This window comes from Mustelus asterias, chromosome 2 (assembly GCF_964213995.1).
Source record: "Mustelus asterias chromosome 2, sMusAst1.hap1.1, whole genome shotgun sequence".
Taxonomy (NCBI): Eukaryota; Metazoa; Chordata; class Chondrichthyes; order Carcharhiniformes; family Triakidae; genus Mustelus; species Mustelus asterias.
This window is the reverse complement of record NC_135802.1, coordinates 132,013,756-132,025,086: the sequence shown is the minus strand read 5'-3', so window position 1 is coordinate 132,025,086 and position 11,331 is coordinate 132,013,756.

The window sequence follows — 11,331 nt, the reverse complement described above, 5'->3', positions numbered from 1 at the left end:
TTTCTGCTCAGCAATTCTGCATTGTCATGTGTCTTGAAGGCTGCCTTGGAGAATGTTTACCTGAAGAGCAGAGGCTGAATGCCCTTGACTGCCGAAGTGTTCCCCGACTGGAAGGAAACACTCCTGCCTGGCAATTGTTGCGCTGTGTCCATTCTTCCATTGTCGTAGCGTCCGCATGGTCTCGTGGATGTACCACGCCTCAGGACATCCTTACCTGCAGCGTACGAGGTAGACAACGTTGGCCAAGTCGCATGAATATGTACCGTATACCTGAAGGCTGGATCGTTTGCTGCGAACAATGGTCTGTTTGAGGTTGCGCGGTTGATGTCATCGACTACACAATGTCAACGACTACACAATGACATCAACAAGTTCCATCCCACCATCAGACTAACCATGGACTACTCTACAGAATCGGTTGCATTCTTGGACACACGCATCTCCATCAAGGATGGTCACTCCAGCACTTCACTCTACTGCAAGCCCACGGATAACCTCACGATGCTCTACTTCTCCAGCTTCCACCCTAAACATGTTAAAGAAGCCATCCCCTACGGACAAGCCCTCCGCATACACAGGATCTGCTGAGACGAGGAGGAATGCAACAGACATCTACAGATGCTGAAAGACACCGTCATAAGAACGGGATATGACGCTCGACTCCTCGATCGACAGTTCCGACACACCACAGCGAAAAACCACACCAACCTCCTCAGAAGACAAACACGGGACATGATCGACAGAGTACCCTTCGTCATCCAGTACTTCCTCGGAACGGAGAAACTACAACATCTTCTTCGGAGCCTTCAACATGTCATCGATGAAGATGAACATCTCGCCAAGGCCATCCCTACTACTTGCCTTCAAACAACTGCGCAAACTCAAACAGACCATTGTTCGCAGCAAACTACCCAGCCTTCAGGAGAACAGCGACCATGACACCACACAACCGTGCCATGGCAACCTCTGCAAGACGTGCCGGATCATTGACATGGATACCACCATCACACGTGAGAACACCACCCACCAGGTACACGGTACATACTCGTGTGACTCGGCCAACATTATCTACCTCATACGCTGCAGAAAAGGATGTCCCAAGATGTGGTACATTGGCGAGACCATGCAGACGCTACATCGGATGAATGGACACAACGCGACAATTGCCAGGCAGGAGTGTTTCCTTCCAGTCGGGAACATTCAAGGGCATTCAGCCTCCAATCTTCGGGTAAGTGTTCTCCAAGGCGGCCTTCAAGACACATGACAATGCACAATCGCCAAGCAGAAACTGATAGGGAAGTTCCGCACGCATGTGGACGGCCTCAACCGGGATCTTTGGTTCATGTCACACTACATGTAACCCCCACCATTTGGCCTGGTCTTGCAAAATCCTACTAACTGTCCTGGCTTGAGACAATTCACACCTCTTTAACCTGTGATTATCCCTCTCTCCACTCACACTGTCTGTCCCTGTAAAGACTTGATTAGCTGAAAAGACTCACATTCCAACTATTATCTTGCAATTGTGTCTCTGTCTATATATGCCGTGTTTGTGAAACCTACCTCTCCATTCACCTGATGAAAGAATAGCGCTCTGACAGCTTGTGATTTCAAATAAACCTGCTGGACTTTAACCTGGTGTTAGGAGGCTTCTTACAATGACATTCAAATTAGCGGGTTTGCAAAGTTATTTGGTTGCCACCCGCTCTGGGCGGGAACCTGATCAGGGCTGGTGGGGTGGGTCGGGTGATTTCCACGAGCTCTCTCGCCCGTTGGGAATCCCGATTTTTTTCAGCCAATGCCCCATTCACCAGGGAAATCAGGATTATCATCGGCCATATGAAGAGGTTGGAGAATTGTCCCCTTAGTCATTTTTTGGGGAAATCCCATCTATTTTTCTGATGCAAGACAACAAATAGACATATTGAGCTCAGGTTCTGGCACTATGGAGGGGTTGGAGTTGATGGGTGTGGGAAAGAAAGGCCGGAAAAAAGGGAAGACTCCTTGAACTCACTTCTGTGGGTTGTTCCCTGGCTAGGAACAATTTTGACTGCCCACTCCACGAAGGCAGGGAGTGAATTAGGACAATTAACCTTGAGAACATTTTGCATTGACTCTGGTAGCTTCCCACCACCAGAGCAGACCCCAATGAATGAGGAGCCAAATGACAAGAGTTGGAAAGTCCTTGCTGCAATGATAGGGTTGTGGGTATGAAACCTCATTTAAAAATCAATCCTGTGGAGGGGTTTTCCTTCATTTCCAATGGCTCTAGCAGCTACGGCATCTTTATTTGTTGATCTCTCCAGAGGCCCAAGGGTGCCTCCATGTTGACATGCTCTTGCAATTGCCTATCTGCTTCAACAGCTCTCCCAGTGGGGTGCTGACCATCCTGTGCTGCAGGCCCTTAATAAAATGGTAAGAGTGGAGGTAGCTAATTAGGAGAGCATTTCCTGAATATTTGTGCTCGCAGGTGCACAGGCAACATGAGGGGGCTCGGGACCCCATATGGGCCCAACTTCAGGGTTCTGACACCCACCAGAAAGTTCAATCTATTGAATTCAATAACTGCATTTATATAATGTAGCCTGAAGGTTATAAAGACATGGATGAGGATTTCAGCACAAGGTGGGCTGAGACGGGAATCATTATGGAAATAGGCAGTCTTTGTGATTGAACAGCTTTCAGGTTAGATGCTTGTTAGAATGTAACCAATGATAACATTGGATCTGTTGTAGTGTGACCAATGGTAACAAGCTGTAGGGGTCAGCTGACCCAGTAAACCATCTAACCAATGACAAAATGATATGATGATCAGCTGACTCAGTATAAATAAGAACCTGTTGGGAATTGTGGAAAGCTTGGAATGGTCCAGGGTGAGGCCTCAAGTGTTGGAATAATGAAGTTTCTTTATTAAACCTTTCTCTTTGATTTATAAATTGGAGTAAGTTTTGTCATATTTTATTGCCTACACCTGAGGTTCCTTCTGGAGGATTAACAATGCTGAGTGCAAGACTGCTGGAATTACGAATAGAATGGGTTATCCTGAGACAGTCACCAGGGAATAGAATTGATTATGTGCCAGCCATAGCTCAGTAGCAGGACTCTCACCTCCCAATTAATTAGTTATGGGTTCAAGTAGGCCCGTGCAGTATTGAGGCAATGCTGCATTGTCAGAGGTGCAACCTCTTGAATGAGATTTTAAACCGACACCTCCATCTGCCTTCTTAGTCAAATTGTTAGCAATATTGTTCAGAAAGCAGAGTACTGAATTCTGCTTTCAGTATGCACACTGTAACTCCTGCCACCAACCAGAAAGCCACCAGAAAGTTGCACATGTGCATTGCAAACTTCAGTGCAAGCGTACTTGGTCCTGATGCCTTTGCAGTCAACAGTTGGAGTCAAAAACAGAAAATGCTGGTAAATCTCAGCAGGTCTGACAGCACCTGTGGAGAGAAAATAGAGCCAATGTTTCGAGTCAGGATGACCCTTCGTCATATCAGATCAAAACTTAACTCTATTCTTTCTCCACCAATGCTGTCAGACCTGCTGAGATTTTTCAGCATTTTCTGTTTTAGTTTCATAAGAACATAAAAACTAGGAGAAGGAGTATGCCACCTGGCCCCTTGAGCCATTTAATAAGATCATGGCTGATCTCTTCGTGGACTCAGCTCCACTTACCAGCCTGCTCACCATAACCCTTAATTCCTTTACTGTTCAAAAGTTTATCGATCCTTGCCTTAAAAACATTCAATGAGGTAGCCTCAACTGTTTCACTGGGCAGGGAATTCCACAGATTCACAACCCTTTGTGTGAAAAAGTTCCTCCTCAACTCAGTCCTAAATCTGCTTCCCCTTATTTTGAGGCTATGCCCCCTAGTTCTAGTTTCACCAGCCAGTGGAAACAGCTTCCCTGCTTCTATCTTATCTATTCCCATCATAATCTTATATATTTCTATAAGATCTCCCCTCATTCTTCTGAATTCCAATGAATATAGGCCCAGTCTACTCAGTCTCTCCTCATAAGCCAAACCTCTCAACTCCGGAATCAACCTAGTGAATTTCCTCTGCACCCCCTCCAGTGCCAGTATATCCTTTCTCAAGTAAGGAGACCAAAACTGTATACAGTACTCCAGGTGTGGCTTCACCAGCACCTTATACAGCTGCAACATAACCTCACTGTTTTTAAACTCCATCCCTCTAGCAATGAAGGACAAAATTCTATTTGCCTTCTTAATTACCTGCTGCACCTGCAAACCAACTCCTTGAGATTCTTGCACAAGGACACCCAGGTCCCTCTGCACAGCAGCATGCTGCAATTTTTTACCATTTAAATAATAGTCCATTTTGCTTTTATTCCTACCAAAATGGATGACCTCACATTTACCAACATTGTACTCCATCTGCCAGACCCTCGCCCACACACTTAGACTATCTATACCCCTTTGCAGACTTTCAACATCGTCTGCACACAGCTCTGCCATTCATCTTAGTGTCATCTGCGAATTTTGACACGCTACATTTGGTTCCCAACTCCAAATCATCTCTGTAAGTCGTAAACAAATGCATTCCCAACACTGATCCCTGAGGCACACCACTAGTCACTGATCGCCAACCAGAAACAACACCCATTTACCCCCACTCTTTGCTTTCTGTTAGTTAACCAATCCTCTATCCATGCTAATACATTACCTGTAACACCGTGCACCTTTATCACACGCAGCAGTCTTTGGTGCGGCACCTTGTCAAATGACTTCTGGAAATCCACATACACCACATCCACAGGTTCCCCATTGTCCACTGCACATGTAATGTTCTCAAAGAATTCCACCAAATTAGTCAAACATGACCTGCCCTTCACGAACCCATGCTGCGTCTTACCAATGGGACAATTTATATCCAGATGTCTCGTTATTTCTTCCTTGATGATAGATTCAAGCATCTTCTCTACTACAGAAGTTAAGCTAACCGGCCTATAGTTACCCGCCGCCTTTAAAAACCTCAATTTTTAAACGGTGGTGTCACATTTGCTGTTTTTCTATCTGTGGGAACCACCTCAGAGTCCAGTGAATTTTGGTAAATTACCACTCGTGCATTTGCTATTTCCCCCACCATCTCTTTTAGAACCCTGGGATGCATTCCATCAGGGCCAGGAGACTTGTCTACCTTTAGCCCCATTAGCTTGCCCAACACAACCTCTTTTGTGATGATGATATTTCTAGGTCTTCACCTGCCATAGCCTTCCTGCCATCAATTTTTGGCATGTTATTTGTGTCTTCCACTGTGAAGACCAACACAAAATACCTGTTCAATGTTTCAGCCATTTTCACATTTCCAATTATTACATCCCCCTTCTCATCCTCTAAAGGACCAATGTTTAATTTAGCCACTTTTTTTCATTTTATATATTTGTAGAAACTTTTGTTATCTGGTCTGAGCAAGTTTACTTTCATAATACATCTTACTTTTCTTTATAGCTTTTTTCATGGCTTTCTGTTGACATTTAAAGATTTCCCAATCCTCCAGTTTCCCACTAATCTTTGCCACTTTGTATGCATTTTCTTTCAATTTGATACCCTCCTTTATTTCCTTAGATATCCATAGCTAATTATCTTTTTTTCCACAGTCCTTCCTTATCACTGGTATATACTTTTGCTGAGCACTGTGAAAAATCACTTTGAAAGTCCTCCACTGTTCCTCAATTGTCCCACCAGAAAGCTTGCTCCCAGTCTACCTTAGCCAACTCCTCCCTCATCCCTTTGTAGTCTCCTTTGTTTAAGCACAAGACACTTTGATGCACCATCAATCGAGCAAAGACTAGTTTGTATGCAAGAACAAATAGGCTTTTATTAGCAAAAGACTTGGAGCACACCCATGCCGATGAACTGGTCCAGACTGAGGCAGGGGAGTGAGGAGCAGTCACCTTTATACCTGGACCGGGGGGGGGGGGGGGGGGGAGGAGTCTTGGGTAGGGCCAGCAGGGATGTGTCCAGGCATGTCACATATACAGGTAATAAGCTAACAGTGGTTTACCACATTCACCCCGTTTAAAAAAGAGTCCGGCGGGGGTGAGGTGGGTGGAACGATATTTACAGAATTACAAATTTAGTCTCTCTGGGGGCTTGATCTGCCGCTGCAACCGCCGTAGTGCTGGTTGTGGTGTCGGTTCAGGTGGCCGCGGTGTTGGTTCAGGTGCCAGGTCGTAGTCGCTCGAGTCGTCTGTAGTCCCTTCAGATTGTCGGGTGCGTGGTGGTGGCTCCTGGGGCTCAGGCGTGCTGTATACAGGGGCTAGGGGAGCGTGCTGTGGCCCTGGTGCTGTATGGACAACGTTGGGGGTCGTAGTGGTCCCTGGGGCACCTGCGGGTGCCAGGTCTCGAATAGAGACCGTGTCCTCCCGCCCGTCAGGGTACGCCACATTGGGGGTTGGCGTGGAGGAGTTGGACCCTTTCGACCGGGGGGTCCGACTGATGGGTCCTCACGTGCTTCCGGAGCAGGACAGGGCCTGGGGACGTCAGCCACGACGGTAGTGAGGTCCCCGAGGAGGACTTTCTGGGGAAAACAAACATTCTTTCATGAGGGGTAGCATTGGTAGCTGTGCAAAGGAGTGATCTAATCGAGTGTAGGGAGGACCTCTTGCCAGCGGGTGACTGGAAGACCTTTAGATCTCAGAGCTAGTAAAACGGCCTTCCAGACTGTCGCGTTCTCCCTCTCTACCTGTCCGTTCCCCCTGGGGTTGTAGCTGGTGGTCCTACTCGAGGCTATGCCTTTGGAGAGCAGGTACTGTCGCAGCTCATCACTCATAAAGGAGGATTCCCGGTCGCTATGGATATAGCTAGGGAAACCGAACAGGGTGAAGAGGCTGTACAGGGACCTGACGACTGTGGCCGAGGTCATATTCGGGCAGGGAATAGCGAAGGGGAAATGTGAATATTCGTCAATGACGTTGAGGAAGTATATGTTGCGGTCAGAAGAGGGGAGGGGGCCTTTGAAGTCGACACTTAGGCGTTCGAAAGGGCTGGTGGCTTTTATGAGGTGTGCTCTGTCTGGCCGATAGAAGTGCGGCTTGCACTCTGCGCAGACCTGGCAGTGTCTGGTTATAGACCTGACTTCCTCAATGGAGTAGGGCAGGTTACGGGCTTTAATGAAGTGAAAAAACCTGGTGACCGCCGGGTGGCAGAGGTCGTTGTGGAGAGTCTGCAATTGGTCTATTTGTGCGCTGGCACATATTCCCCGGGACAGTGCGTCTGGGGCTCATTGAGCTTCCTGGGCCGGTATAAGATGTCGTAATTGTAGGTGGAGAGCTCGATTCTCCACCTCAATATTTTATCGTTTTTGATCTTGCCCCGCTACGTGTTATTAAACATGAATGCAACTGACCCGTTGGTCCGTGAGTAGTGTGAATCGTTTAGCAGCTAAGTAGTGGCGCCAGTGCCGTACAGCTTCCACTATGGCTTGGGCCTCCTTTTCGACAGAGGAGTGTCGAATTTCAGGGCCTTGGAGGGTTTGTGAGAAGAAGGCCACGGGTCTGCCCACCTGGTTAAGGGTGGCGGCTAGGGCGAAGTCAGACGCATCGCTCTCCACCTGGAAGGGGATGGATTTGTCTACAGCGTGCATCGTGGCCTTCGCAATGTCTGCTTTGATGCGGTCGAAGGCCAGGTGGGCCTCTGCCGTCAGGGGAAAAGAGGTGGATTTGATGAGCGGACAGGCTTTATCCGCATAATTGGGGACCCACTGGGCATAATACGAGAAGCCCAGACATCTCCTCAGTGCTTTGAGGCTGGTGGGGAGGGGGAGTTCCAGGAGGGGACGCATGCGGTCGGGATCGGGACTGATGACCCCGTTTTCCATAACACAACCAAGGATGGCGAGGCGGTGTGTGCGGAATACGCACTTCTCCTTATTATAGGTCAGATTTAGGAGTGTGGCGGTGTGGAGGAATTTGTGGAGGTTGGCGTCGTGGTCCTGTTGATCATGGCCGCAGATGGTGACGTTATCCAGGTACAGGAAGGTGGCCCACAGCCCGTTCTGGTCTACCATTCAGTCCATCTCACGCTGGAAAACCGAGACCCCGTTGGTGACGCCGAAGGGGACCCTAAGGAAGTGATAGAGGTGGCCATCCGCCTCGAAGGCAGTATATTGGCGGTCCTCCAGGCGGATAGGGAGCTGGTGGTATGCAGATTTTAAGTCGATGGTGGAGAACACCCGATATTGCGCAATCTGATTAACCATGTCAGATATGCGGGAAAGGGGGTACGCATCCAGCTGCGTGTATCGGTTAATGGTCTGACTGTAGTCAATGACCATGCGATGTTTCTCCCCAGTTTTAACAACTACTACTTGGGCTCTCCAGGGGCTGGTACTGGCCTCAATGATCCCCTCCCCTAGGAGCCGTTGTACTTCGGACCTGATAAAAGCTCTGTCTCCAGCACTATACCGTCTGCTCTTGGTGCCGATGGGCTTGCAATCGGGGATGAGATTTTCAAACAGTGAGGGAGGGGTGACTTTAAGGGTCGAGAGGCTGCAGGTAGTGTGCGGTGGGCGATCTAAGAACTGCTGATTGCAAACGGAGAGCGGGGGAAAAGGCCCATTATACTCCATGGTGACGCTCTTAAGGTGACTCAGGAAATCTAGCCCCAGGAGTACGGCAGCGCAGAGTTGTGGCAGCCTGAAATTTTTGTACACTGTGCCCCGTACAGTCAGGGTCGCCACACAGTACCCGAGGACATCCACCGAATGGGACTTTGAAGCCATGGAGATCGTTTGCTTCGCTGGCAGTACTGAAAGGGCGTAGCGACTCACTGTGTTAGGATGAATAAAGCTCTCCGTACTCCCACAGTCAAACAAACAGTTTGTAATGCGACCGTTTACCTTGATGTCCATCATGGACCTGGCGAGTTGGTGAGGCCTGGATTGGTCCAGCGTAATCGAAGCCACCGTTGGATTTTGCGAGTAGTCGCACGCGGCTAACGGTGTCCAAGATGGCGGCCCGCACGGCCCACACGCGGCTGATGGCATCCAAGATGGCGGCCCGCTCGGCCCACACGTGGCTGATGGCGTCCAAGATGGTGGCCCGCGTGGCCCACACGTGGCTGATGGCGTCCAAGATGGCGGCCCGCACGGCTCACACGTGGCTACCGGCACCCAAGATGGCGGCCCCCGCGGGTCGCATGTGGCGCTACTGGGCTTGGAGGTCAATTTCGCTCTGCATACCTTCACGTAATGGCCCTTCTTTCCACACCCGGAGCAGATCGCATCCTTTGCCGCGCAGTGTTGTTGGGGGTGCTTCCCCAGGCCGCAGAAGTAGCACTTCGGGCCTCTGGAGACTGCTGCAGCGGTCTGGTCATTGGTGGGACGTGGCGTGGCGTAGGCCTGCGGCCCTCCTGAGTACAGAGGTGGCGGCGGCCGCGGTGTCCACGATGCGCCCCCGTGGTCAGGGTGTAGGCCTCGAGATTACGGAAGGCCACCTCTAACGAGTCGGCAAGCGCCACAGTCTTTTGTAGGTCCAGCCCACCCTGTTCCAGCAGTCGTTGTCGGATATAGTTTGACCTGATACCCGTGACATAGGCATCTCTGATTAAGTCCTCAGTGTTTTGGGCGGCTGTTACGGTCTTGCAGTTGCAGGCCCTGCCAAGTGCTCGCAACGCACGCAGGAATTGATCACCCGATTCTCCTGGCTGTTGTCTGCGAGTAGCCAGAAGATGTCTGGCGTAGATTTCATTAGACTGTTTGTTGTACTGGCCTTTTAAAAGTTCGATCGCATCCTTGTAAGTTTCAGCATCTCTAATCATCGAGAATACTTGATCGCTTACCCAGGCGTGGAGCACATGTAGCTTGTCGGTTTCGGTCCGGACGACGGAGGAGGAGGTGAGGAAAGTTTTGAAACAGCGCAGCCAATGATCGAAGCTGTTAGAGGCTCCTACAGCTTGAGGGTCTAGTTCGAGCTTGTCGGGTTTTAGTATCTGCTCCATCCCAAAACTTTTGCTCATAAAATTGATGCACCATCAATCGAGCAAAGACTAGTTTGTATGCAAGAATAGGCTTTTATTAGCAAAAAACTTGGAGCACATCCATGCCAATGAACTGGTCCAGACTGAGGCAGGGGGGTGGGGAGCAGTCGCCTTTATACCTGGACTGGGGGGGGAGGAGTCTCGGGTCGGGCCGGCAGGGATGTGTCCAGGCATGTCACATATACAGGTAATAAGCTAATAGTGGTTTGCAACTCTAAATTATAAATAACAATTCCATTTCTACAAAGTCTCATCAAAAATGAAATCCATACATTTGGGTCCACGATGAATGCAGTTTTTATATGCTCTGCTCAGCATGATGTTGCTGTATACAATTGGATTTTAAATTCAACCATGCTGTGATCATTTCTTCTGAGAGGATCCCTAACTGTAAGATCATTAATTATTCCTGTCTCATTACACAGGACCAGATCTAGGATAGCTTGCTCCCTCATAAGTACCATTACATACTGTTCAAGGAAGCTATCGCGGATACATTCTATGAACTCCTTCTCAAGGCTGCCTTAACTGACTTGGTTTGACCAATTGATGTGTAGCTTAAAATCCTCCATGATAATTGCTGTACCATTTTTATATGGATCAGTTATTTCTTTGTTTATTTCTCGCCCCACCAAGACATTATTTGATGGCCTATAAACTATGCCTATCAGTGACTTTTTCTCTTTACTATTTCTAATTTCCACTCAAATGGATTCAACCTTTTTTTCCATAGAACCTATATCATCTCTCAGTACCGCCCTGATGTCATCCTTAAATATCAGAGCTAAACCACCTCCCTTACCTTCCTGTCTGTCCCTCTGAACAGTCTGGATATTTAACCAGATTCCAGATTCAGATTCCAGCATCCGCAGAATTTTGCTTTTAACAATAAAAGAGTGTTATGCAAGTCCCAATTCCTGCACAACTCAGCTAGTTCATTTGGGCTCTTTAATCCTTGAGGCATAATTTTGAGCCCACATGGGGTGGTGATTTTTAATTCATTATTCATATTTTTTTATTCAAGACACTGAACAATTGTGGTGAATAAAGGCCTTTGTCACAGGTTGGAGAATTATAAAGAGTGAACAGGGAGTGCCCAACTCCCAAAGAATACATTCAATTGTAGAAAATTGTAAACATTAATCATAGAAATCATAGAAACCCTACAGCACAGAAAGAGGCCATCTGGCCCATCGAGTCTGCACCGACCACAATCCCACCCAGGCCCTACCCCCCATATCCCTACATATTTACCCACTAATCCCTCTAACCTACGCATCTCAGAACACTAAGGGCAATTTTAGCATGGCCAATCAACCTAACCCGCA